Source organism: Branchiostoma lanceolatum, chromosome 9 (assembly GCF_035083965.1).
Source record: "Branchiostoma lanceolatum isolate klBraLanc5 chromosome 9, klBraLanc5.hap2, whole genome shotgun sequence".
Lineage (NCBI taxonomy): Eukaryota > Metazoa > Chordata > Leptocardii > Amphioxiformes > Branchiostomatidae > Branchiostoma > Branchiostoma lanceolatum.
Genome location: NC_089730.1, coordinates 12,471,458 through 12,484,408, shown reverse-complemented (window position 1 = coordinate 12,484,408; position 12,951 = coordinate 12,471,458). Strand labels below are relative to the sequence as shown.

The window sequence follows — 12,951 nt, the reverse complement described above, 5'->3', positions numbered from 1 at the left end:
CTTTCAATATCACATTACCCCTTATAGGGGGTGTGACAAATGAGCCAAAGCTGGGCTTTTGTCTAGACTAATGTTTCCCATTATCATCTGGGTGTCAATCCTTCCAGCCTCCCCCATCTGTGTATTCCAACATTAATGAGCTGTGAACATTATTATTTCTCCTAAGAACCAGGGAAGTTCCTTCCTTACCCAACAACAGCTAGCGGGTCAGACTCTCTCTTGTAGGAGGGGAATAACTGTTACATTTTTAGACCCCTATCCCCCTTTCAGTTCAATCATCCAATTCCTAATTATTAGATCATCCATGTATTCTTACCCATATAAAGTTCAACCATCTGAAATATCAAGTGTGCATAAATACATAATAGTATACATACTATCCTAGAATATCCTTGTTCACAGCCCAATAATATCAGTTGCAGTGCCAGTTGTAGGAACATCCACAGGATAGTTTATAGTTCCTGACTCCCTACTGTTCAACAGCCCACACCCAGGATTATCATGGTGCCAATGATGGAGAACTGATACACTGTTCCAACAAAGGAAATAACACAAAAACCCCACCACAGACTCGTTAATAGTTTTATGCCTCTTCTTCCTATAAATCATACTGTTTGACAAACAATAAACATGGAAGTGACCGACTCTACAGGTGTCCCACCAGGCTGGATTTGACAGGGCAAAAATCAAATAGACATGGAAGGTAAAAAAAGCTCAACTGAGGTGAAGCATGATACTCTTTCAAGCAGCCAGTAGTAACTTGCAATGCGGATTAGCTTTTTCAACTATGCTGATGACAGTTTGCAGAAAAAAAGGGAAGAAAAGATTGAACTTACATTTTCCTATGATCCTAAGATTCTATGATCCTATTCAGTTCAAGCTTCCTCCATGAAATAAGCCTTCCAAGCTATTTGTTCATAATTTTCATAGTATCATCAGCAAAGGAGAAGAAGAAATCATCAGGAAGGATGGTGTGGGTACCGAATCAAAATTGTGACGTGGCCAAATTCCTCCGAAAAAGCCTTTTCCTTCCACAAAGCTTCGAAGAATGTAATGAAAGGGAATAAATAAAAGGACAAAGAGGCTAGGAAGTGTGTATTGTATCTGCATCCTCTTTGAAAAGTCTTTCACATCATTCTGGAACAAACAAAAAGCAGATGCCTTTGCTGCTAAGCACCAGGAAGGACCATGGGAGGGAAAGGATGTCAAGATGTTGGCAGATATTTTTTGGGGAAGGACGAAAGGTTTTCCGAATTTCGCTTCTTGTTCTCCTTTTCCAATGTGAACTTCCTTGTAGAATTATATTTCAAATCACACTTTCAGGTACACTTTTACTGATTTTAAATTTTATGATCCTTTTTCGGTCTCTCACTAAGGACAGTGAATAACAATCTGTTCTCTGGGTCACATAGTTTGGTACACAAATGTGGGCTTTAGCAGGTAAACACTTGTCACAAAGGTAAGGTGATGAATTAGGACATGAGAAAAGGGTAGGCTTTGAAAAATATGTGCACTTCTTTTCTTCCTTTTTGTATTCTAGATTCCAACCGGAACACCTGAAGGGGGTATTAGTTTCAAAATATGTAACTTCAATAGACCAAGATATACCAACATTTATTCTGGTATTGATTTTTGTAAGACATTTCAAACACCAAAGCATTCCTGTATTATTTTGTGTGTGAAACAGGTCAATGACCTCAACGATGGAAGACTGTCAACAAATGCTTTAATTCTAAATTTCTAAAAGCAGAAAAGATCCCAAATAGCAAAAAAATTCCAGTGTCCTTGTAACAACTTGATTTGACCCCAAATATAAGTACAAAATATCAACCATTTTGCTCTTTGCAAATTTCCTGGAAAATCTTGAAACATCTTTGCAACAACAACAAGGTCCTCACTTACTTTTCAGGACTGTAAGAGAAGCAAACCAAACTTTGTTTTGATTCCTTTGTATCTCTGAGGGTGAACAGTGATGGTATGCTCTGCAGTGTTGTGCCTTACTGACTTGTCACCCTGTATGTTCCACAACTCACTCCTCTAAACAACTGTGACAAATGCTTTCTTTCTGGGTCAACTGCTGGTTTGTTTGGGAACTCTGCCCTTGTTTTGATGTTGTATGACCAAAACACTCCACCATTCTGATGTCAAACACAGGGAGTAACCATTCCTAAGTGGAAGCTTTGAGAGATAAAAGTAAAGATACAAATACCAGATACTCTTTGCTCTACAGAACAGACACCATTACCACTGAGAAGTACCAGTAACATCAATTTGTACAACCCACCAATCAAGCAATCCTATCACTCTACCAAGGACTATGATGAAAACTCAGATTCGTCTTATATATAACCAGATGAGTTCAACTATCTACTTGATACAAAGACACTTTATTCATCTTTTTATCCAGTTTCATACTAAGACCCCGTTCACACTCATTTTTTTCAATCGCGATTGAAGTATAATCGCGATTGAATCGATCCGATCGCGATTGATTTTTTCAGTGTGAACGCTCCCGATCGCGATTGGAACGATCCAAAACGATCCAATCGCGATTGGATTGTAACTACCTCCGGAGGTAGTTTGATTGGATTAATCGTGATCGGATCCAATCCAATCCTATCAAATTTTGAGTGTGAACGCAACTACGATTCATTCCATCGCGATCGGCGTGTATTTCGGCTTGTTCCGGGGGTGGGAATCACCAATCGTCGCTTCGTTCACGCTCCCAGATTGTCCTGTCTACAGCTCTTGCCGTGTTCATTACCTGTATTACAGCTAGGCTAATATACAAAAGCCTTCGTCGTTCACGCCTTCTCGCGATCATAGCCCGCCGATAGAACATTCTTCAAAAGTTGGCGAACTCCCGCCATTTTGTAGCAAGCGACGCCGAGCCGTTGACCTCTACTCTCCAAGCAGAGGAGTGGGTCCGGCAGGTTTTTGGCGTGTTTTTAGGCGTTTTTGTCGGGCTTTCTACTTTGTCATGGTTTCTTTGTCTCTATAAAGAAACCATGACAAAGTAGAAAGCCCGACAAAAACGCCTAAAAACACACCAAAAACCTGCCGGACCCACTCCTCTGCTTGGAGAGTAGTTGACCTCAACCTATGACCTCAAATAATAAGCATGCCTCAATCGTGCTTCAATCGCGATCGGACACGGCGTACTTTAATCCACTTGGCGAAAAGCAGTGTGAACGCAAAAGTTTATTTGCGTTCAATCGCGATCAGATCGAACAATCGCGATTATACTTCAATCGCGATTGAAAAAAATGAGTGTGAACGGGGTCTAAGAACCAACTAGGGAGCACTAAATATGAAAATAATACCACTTGCCAGAGAAAGCACTGTCATTCCTTCAATGTTGACAACTTAGCCTAGAACTACAGTAACTACGGGTCAAAGTAGAACTTAGATAGTGGAACCTGTTTTTCAGACAATGACAACAGGTTTGGGACCGAACCAATTCCACTGTGTATACAAACTTGAATTATATTGGTCACGAAGTTCTAGTTAGTGCGGTTTGCAGCAACAGATGGCGACAATTGGACAAATGTGAAAGCTGTTAGGGGTCAGACATTCATGGCAGCTATATTAGCACCCAGGGATTTCCTAAGTGAAAACATTGAATCACCCTTTGACCAGACACCCACAGCAAACAATGTCAATTACGAATTGAATTATGCAACCAAATGTCCAGTCATGCCTGGTTTACAAGTACAGATACAACTTCTATAAATTTGACATTGCAAATATTTTTCACCACCATAACCAGAGAAATGGCTAAATCAATGGTCTAAAACACCCCCAAATTGTATACATGTTTCCAAAGTGCCTATCTTTTAGGATTTTTCTTTACATCTGGAAGTTATTCTCACCAGGAAACTTCATAGACTTATCTAGAAGCAAAAAAATCCTGGGTATTTGATCATAATGAAACACAGAAAAACATAAAGATATCTTTGAAAAGGTGAGATAGAAACTATGTCAACTTGCCTTTAGGTTTATGGCACTGGTTTCCCATGATGTGGTAAAGTATAGCTGCCAGGAAGCCTGCTAGACCAGGAGCCAAAAAAGTTCAAAGCACAGTTCAGCTTTCCGTTTCTCTCCCTCTCTCTAACTTCTCCCTTTGGGTGGTCCTCTCTCCCCCTGCTAACTCATTACTTCAGCCATCAGGGTTTCTTCTAGTATAGCTTTAAACTGTTTCTCCCATATTCTAACGTGTAATAACTGAAGTGACATTGTTTTTTCTTAGTCCTGGAAGTTTTGTGCTGTGTCAAAGGAAGTACCTCACTGTTGTCTGTTGAGTCAGGTGTGTAACTTGCCATATATGGGACACTTCCTGCCCACCTTTTGTTACCTGTTCAGGTAATTCGTTTGCTTTCTCATATGCCTTTAGGCATATCACTATAAATATGACTTGTTGAAACTTACCCTACATTCATATTCTATTGTGAATATTATAACTGATTCAAGTGGGATCAACAGCAATATAGTCTGTGTACATACCAGAAATAGTTTTCAGTAAAGCCGGTTAAGCATGATAACACTCTTGTGCTGTTGATACACAAAATGTTGCTATTTAGACTTCAACGTGGCTAATTCAACTTTAGAATGTTCCCTTTATTGCTCCGGAAGTCAGCTCTGATAAAATATTAATCAGTTCTTACAAAATCCACAATACAGTCAGAGACATTCTGGTTGCACAATCGTCAATTGGGGCATGAACTTCCTGTGACAGCCAAACCAGGAAGACCACAATCCCCCCACATTACCAAAAGGAGACAAGAATAGTGGTGACCTGACCCGGCAGACAGACAATGGGCAGGTTGACGTAGCAGCCTTGAGTACACACACACATGGGGCAGTGAATAGCCCGCTGAGTCATTGTGTTACACCACAAACATCGGAGACGTCACAGTGAAAGTACAGGTAACACTTACAGGTACAGGGTACACCTGAGTGCTGCTCTTAAAGGTTTACAATGCCTTTTTTCAATATACATCAATACACCTCATGGAAATAAAACTGGTGTACTAAGTCAACATGTTTGTATGCCCATTATTCTGCTTTTCAGCTATCTAATAAACCACAGGTTGTTCTTCCCTCTGTTACTGTATCAAAATTCTAGTCAAATTGCTTGAGTCTATATTTTAAGAGAAAATATTTCTGACTGAACGACAGACTTTCATGAAACAATGGATATACATGTGTATCTAACACAGCTGTGCCACTGTTAAAATGAAAGTGAATTTGTGTTGGTATGATATGAATTTGAATTTTTTTTAACTTGAACCAATTACAAGGGAATAAATGCCCCTCCTTTTGTAACAGGAGCACTTCTTCCCTGGAGTTGTACCAAGAACTTCAGCCATGTCACCAGATACCATCTCAGTCTGACAGCAGGACTTCCAGATAAGGCAGTTTCTGACATCCTGACTCCTCGCTGAGGGCATGATGGGGGGTTTGGAAAACTCTGTGTTGTCAGTAATGATCTGTCCAAGTACAGCGGTAAATTTTACTTGAGGAAACCATTTAAGAAATAGGTATTCTTTAAGATTCTCCACTGATGTATACAGAAAGCAAGTTAAAGGAAAACCTTTTTTTTCCTGCCTGGCCAAATTAACTCTACTCTACTCTTGTAAATATACTCCTTCTGGACTCTGTATGATACCCACCATATAGCTAGCAGGAAGGTTGAACCTATAGATCATGTTCATGTACAGGAAACACTTCCGAGTGCTAAACATCATTGCTGCTATGTTATAAAGATGATCACTTGCACAGGGAGGATGACCAGATATAGATACTGCACTTTCAAAGCAAAACAGGACGAATACGATGCATAACCACCCTGTGGAGTATAACGGGAGTCGCCCAAACATAGGACGTTTTTTTACGTGCTCGAACTCACGGCGCTCCATTGCTAGTTGCCAGAGAATGGTCATGTTTTAATGAATGAATTTTGAACACACTCATCTAAAGAACATAAATGGACAAGAAATGTATTCATACTGTTCATGGGCCCTTCACGCTCCGAGTTACAAGCGGCAAACGCTGTGAGACGTTTACACGAAAGTACCTTCTGATTTAGTGCTACGCCAGATAGTGTGCCTAACTTAGTACGCTTTGGTAATTTTGCTCTCTTCGGAAGTTGGTGATGAAGTTAGGAAAATGTAAATAAGCCTTGAAGTCTGCTATATTATAGCTTTCTTTTGACCGGAAAATTTTGACTGTGTGCACTTCTAACGTCATGTGAGAATGGCAATATCTAGCGCATCCCAGCTCATGTTTCGGCGGGAAATGGGCTACTACGCACTTTGCGCGCGGCCCGACGTACGTCTTGCATGCGACCCGACTTACAAAATCATTACGAAAAAACGACACCGCTTACATCAACAATACTCCGTCTACTTATTGGGAAATATCTTCGCCATATCTGTATTCAGTTTCCTTTTCATAGACGGTACCAATCACATGTTAGAGCGTTACAAAGCTGTGCGTTGAATCGCCGTCCGCCAGCATCGCGGCCCCAAAAATGGCGGGAAAACAACGTTGCCAGACGGCAGCGATGTTTACGTTGTTTTCTTTGGTCGGTTTTCTTCTCAACAAACACTTAAGACCCAATTTTTTTTTGTTTTATGAAGTTATATTTCTTATGTGTATGATAGTTGTATATCTGCTTGGCACAGGTGTCGGGCCGTCTAGCTTTGCAGTGACCCTCTACTCAGCGTTGCCATCATTATCGTCAAAATACTATTCTCGACAAAACAAGAAATGAATATGTACACATATGTTTTGAATGCAAATAAAAATTATGTGCATGGACTTGGTTCATTTATCTTCCTTATGAGCATAATCAGTGGACACAAACACGGCGTACTTATGCATAACAAGATCACTAAAAAACCCGTCCTAAGTTAGGGCGCGTCCTAAGGTAGGGCTACTATTGTTCCAAATGCGAACTCAAAACCACCCCGAACGCTCTATTTTCTCCCTACCACGAAATTAAAACCCAGTGAACATTTCTGCATTTACAGTAACTACAGGGCATTGGATAACCCACAGACACCAGAGATGTCTATCAGATGAAAAGTGGCCCAAACTAGAATTCTACAGTTCCAACTCTAAAAGAGTTACAACCTCAAAAAATTAACGCCCACGTGAAACATAATGGGTAGAGTACACCTTGGGTAAACAAGACAGATGATGTACTTATGTATGATGTAAAACTTACCAAAGATAACAAGTTACAGACATTTTGGCAGGCTCTCTGGGTGGATCACATCTTGATTCCATCACAGGCTGAGAACAGAAAGGCCTTTCTAGTTCGACCAAGATCAGTGACTGTCTTGAATCTTGGTGGACATGACATAATTGTGAGAGATGAGTATAGCTCTACTGACAGATTATATAACCCTGCCTAGTGTAACCATTAATTTGAGTGTCTGACATAAATGGGGATGGGCATATCTAGGAAAAATATCCTCACAGGAACTTGAGGAAGTAGGAAAGCGGTTGCAAAAACAAGATAAAGAAAAGAAGATACATGTGGGAACACATACCTTGACTCTGTCTGTAAGAAAATATGTCTGTAACAACAGGAAAGCACCCAGGTGATCTTCACCTTCAAAAAGACGGGAGGTCACAGGATGGTTTGTTGGAACATGCCTAGAGCCATCTCATCTCAACTGATTATGTGCTAACAGTCATGGGGCCATTTGGCAAAACTGAAGATGCCACTAGATTGTAGGTAGTTTTCCAATATATGAAATATTGGAAATACAAATTTCAAAACAGTAGAATATAAACTTGTATTATAGAACACAAAACAAATTGAGCTTGGTGCCAAAAACAAGATTTTCACATCCTGAACTAATAACAAGAAAACTTAATTAATCACTTGAACCTCATTGTGTACCCCTGCTAGGAATAGTCCATTTTTGAAAGGTTTCTCACAGACACAGGCCAGGCCTGTTATTTTGATTGACAACATTCAACTGGTGATACCAGATCACACATTCTTTGGCCAATTGATTCTATGGTCCAGTGCCTGTGGCACAAATTGTAATAGTCCAGTTGTACTTTTTGAACAAGCCTAGATGTGTTTTAAAGTTTGCCATTCTCAGTGTGGTTCATCTGTATGTAGATTTGTAAATCAATACAATACTGCATGAATATAAAAGAAATGTAATGAAAAGGTTACAGAATAAAATGTCTTGTTGATGTACCCCCATTTCAAATTTCAAGTGGAACAGTCCTTATTGAAATGTAGGTCAATCACCTTATATACCTTTGTGGTACAAAAAAAAGTCACTGAACTGTATTGTTTCTGAAAATATGTGATGCATGTGTAGCTAAGTCTGCATTGATAGCTTTCTGGAGATGCCCATAAAGAATATACATGCATGAACAAGAAAACAAAGAATTAACATTTTTAGCATGAACATTTTGTCAACTCTTCACACAGAAATCAATATGTCTAATGCAAGTAAGTAGGTGCAAGCTTGTATAACGTTCATTTCAAATGTCCCTACAAATCAAACCTTTGCTGTAACATCAAAACAAGTCAGTAAAACTAGGGCAAGCCTGCCCATAAGGTGTCTGAAGGATTTTCTCCAGGGACAGTCTGTTAGAAAGCCCAATTAGACAATAGAACACTTCTGCTTGCAGAGAAAACAAGGAAGAAAGATGGGAAGATAAATCTCATATTCCAGCTGTGTTACTATTATCTGACTTGAAGTCACAATTGACAGGTCTTACAACTCTTGTTATCTAGAAATCATCTACAGAGTATTCCTTGTCTTGCCACCCACAAAGATGCAAAGAAAATCTTATAAATGGTCAAATATATCAACTATGAATGAAATAACTAAATCCTAAATAGCCGAGGAAATCTCAAACTCCTTTTCTTGCCTGTAATGTAATACTCATAGTGTATCTGTACTTTGTTTTGTTTTGTTTTCTTTGTTGTGTTTATTTTTCATCTCTTTCTTTAGAACACCTATCAGTGAATTGTGGGCAACCACTCCCACAATATCATAGCAGCACCACCTGTTGGCAGACAGTATAAATGCAGGCCTATGTAAAAATGCTGACATCATGACTAATGCTGCAATGTACATAAAGAGGGCTAGATGGTGCTGCACAGCATTCAGACAGTCACCATTTAGTAGTAAGACTTATGATTAATCATAAAAGATAAACTTCATTTTCATCGCGCTCTCTGGTTACCCTACCAAAAACTCTACCGACGCCTTTGTGAAAACATAAATGTTCTTTGGTAAAAGTATTTCTAAGCAGACATTTCTGATATACACTGGGCATGCATGTTTTCCACATGTAAGCAACACATGATCAGTTGCATCTGTTGGCAAATTACAACCAGTCGGAAGTACTGAACTGTACTGACAGTGTATAATAAATACTACCAGGGCAGACATTCAAAGCTGACACGTTCCAAGACCTCAAACTGACATCCAATAGTATCGTGAACTTGCACAGACCTTTCAACATTGGAATACACCCAGTAGTAGAGCCCGTTTTATGTCAGAAGAATGTTATCTTGTTTGGGAGTATCGGGGAATGTTTTCCTTGACCCACATGTAGAATTCACTGGAGACAGCAATTAAACACAACACACAAACACGTACAAAGGGATTAAGATAGGAACCAGGGAACTCAGGAATGGACACACAACAGACAGACTGGGGGGAAAGATAGCTGCGGAGACAAAGTCCACTCAACTCCACACAGTCATAAAAGCATCAAGTATATGATTGGCGTTGGATCAAAAGTTAATAAAGAATTCAGAAGAATGCACAATATATATGCAGGTAATAAGTACATGTATGTTACTGTAGTTTCCCGAGGACAGAGAACGAAAAGGGAAGAGAAGTATATGTTGGTGATAGACCACTAGGGATTGTAGGGGGTTGTACAAACTGTGTGGAAAGGTTTGACTAAGGGAATCAGAAAAGAAAAAGCACAATGAAGTGAATGAAAAAGCAAGAACATCAGAAGAAAAGAATTGTATCTTTTAGTTGAACTTGAAAAAAAAATCACACCAGCAGAATTTTTACACATGTCTCCCTGTTACCTATCCTGGTCTTTCCCTGTCTGTTAGGAAAAAGGTTCCAGTTGTACAGGTATGTCTATTGGTTCAACAGTTTCAACTCCTGACATTTTCGAAAATGCGGAATGTTTTGTGTCCAGTAAATCATGACTTTTCTCTGCAGGCGCTCATGCCCCAGCAACGAAAAGTCAACCCTTGCCAGTTGCCAAAGGGGAACATTTACTCCACAATAGAACCAGCGAAGCCTTCTATGGATACACTGTTGACATACTTAGGGAAATGTTGGAACTAACTGTGACATCACAGCGAGAAACATGAGATGAAACGGGCAGGTTTTACTTAATCTACTCACAAACCATCCAGTGAACAATGCATATCTGTACCCCTGTTTGAGGCAAAAATAGCGACAACTTCAATGCTTTGAGGCTATAATACCAGTGATCTTACACGTCATTAAACACACAAATTTGAAGGAATTGAAGTCAACAGTATTAAGTATACAGCGGTGAAATGTGGGGGTTGCTCCACCACTGTAAACATGTGGGAAGTAGGGATATATGGGTGGATTAGCGCACTTCCCGAATGCATTAAGGTGTAAGATGGAAACGTGTGATAAGAAGGGTGTAAACAGCCGATGTGTTGATTATACTTGCTCTGCTGTAAAACTCTGTTTTGGTCCGCCGTTTCAAGGACACATTCCAGATGAAAAGAAACACAGGAGGAATCACACTAAGGGGTTTACATACATTTCTGTGCATCTTGTTCAATGATGAAAAAGTTCAGATTGTGTTAAATAACTTTTTCGAATTCTACGCCGATACCTGATTGCTTTCTTAGTTGTGTGATCAATTTCATAAAACTGGCAGTGACAACAGTAGCAGAAAATATAAGAACTTAGTCAGCATGGTTGAGAGACTGAGATTGGGAAAGACCAGTATGACTCTAGCAGGGTTCGAAATACAATGAAGCAACTTGCAATTTGAAGGTGATTTTCAAGATCTACAAGTAAAAATGATATGAACTTGCAATGTTGCAAGTTGAAAAATACAAGTTTGTATTCCATGCTCTAGGTACCTAGATTGACATGCAGTTCAGCGAGTGACTCCAGTGTGATACCCATTGCCTTCTCGACAACTTTTGTAGCCAGTTTGGCAGCCAGGCCAGAATGAAACAATGGCAGTTTTTAAACTTTGGTGCCTCCGAGCACTTCATCTTAATTTTACGCTCATCAATTCTGTAATCTCCATTGCAAAACTTCCTTGGAATACCATTATCCCGTGTTCATGTACACATGTAAAACATTACAGCTAGCCACTATGTAAATCTTGCAACTGTAAACCATCCTGATAACACTACCCTAGCAACTTTGATACATGAACTTGCCTTTCTCATATCACAGTCCTTGAAAACGTGTGTTTGTAATTATCTTGTGGGTTGACATTGAGCCAAGAGATAGAGAAAGGTCGTCCAAACAAATTACCCACACACCTGTTTCTTTATATCCTACCAGCACCCAGCATTGGGTCTCACACTCCAGATCCACTTGTAAGGGTTTGTAAACAGAGCAACAGTAGTTGGGTGTTTACATATAAAACATGTACAACCTTGAAAGGGGAATTTCCCCCTCTTTAGCAGATGGAGGTTGGTTCTGTGAGACAGGGGATGTTTTTGTAGTTGAGAAGGTCACCATGTGGGATTGCTATCACAGAGGGGACATTTTACATAAACACATGAGGTGGGGTGGACTTAGGTGTCTTTCAAATCTCTCCCTCAACAAACGATACAACTCCCAGGGTACTCAAACCATCAAAACATTATTCCCACTTCATGCTCAATTTCAAGTTGGTAAATTTAAATAAAATCCTTCAAAAGCCTCCAATTAAGAAAATGATGATATAAAACAAATATATGTAGTAAACAGTAATGTAACGCCAATTAATAGTCAGGAAAATTGGAAAAGAAGACCACAGAAAATGATCCTTGGTACAAGAACATCCAAACAGATGACAATGAGTGTTTTCACTTCGTCCTGATAACTCTAAAAAGCAAAACATACCACAGGGTTTAACTGATCAGGAATTGAGCCTTTTATGTAAATACTGGTCAAACTGAGAGCTGCAGTTGAGACTCGCCAACTTAAGTAAGCATCATGTTTCATCCTTATGGTTACAAAAGCACAAGGAGATAGTGGTCAGACATACAATAGCTGTGGAACATGCACCGAATCTATGCAAACAGTGAGAGATGTTGTGTGACATGATGTCCTACTGGTGTCATTGCAGATGTCATGCAGGTAGTGATTGGACAAATATATCTTCCCATAAATGGCCATCAAAACAAAGGCCTGTTTTCTATAACTCTCCTGGTATCATCTGCTTTGACCGTTAGATTAAAAGAAAAAAAGGAGAAAATATCAGTGTTCATCCTCATAGAAATAAAAATGATACGCTATCATTCTAACCAAATTTATTTACTTATGATGTATGTGTCAAGATAAAACATACATTTAAAGATCACAAGATAATACAACTACATGTAAGCCCATGTTAATCTATATGTAAAATCCCATGTGATATTACGGCTACATGTAAAGGCCTTATGCGGCTACCCTTCAATGTAATGAGTTTCCATGTATATTTGTAAATGTTTTGACCTGGTGGTTCTGTAGCGGTTTGGTTCCCACAGCGCAGCGCCCGGGGTAATGAGAATGCCACGAATACGCCCCCTGCCCCGATGCCACTGCTAAACCAACAGGGTCAGGAATCAGAGGGGAGAGAATGTCTCAGCTATGTCAATGGGACCAACAGATCAGGGATTTGGAGTAACATTTCCTCTTGTTTGTCCCCATTAATCTTGTCATTCGACCTTCAAGTTCTGTATTT

General features: G+C 39.6%; 1 protein-coding gene across 3 annotated transcripts in view; it reads right to left on the bottom strand.

The window, feature by feature from the left end:
- LOC136441757 (ras GTPase-activating protein nGAP-like) overlaps nt 1–12,951 on the bottom strand; it is an 85,140-nt gene that overhangs the window by 51,286 nt on the left and 20,903 nt on the right. The gene's annotated exons all lie outside the window — the stretch shown is intronic.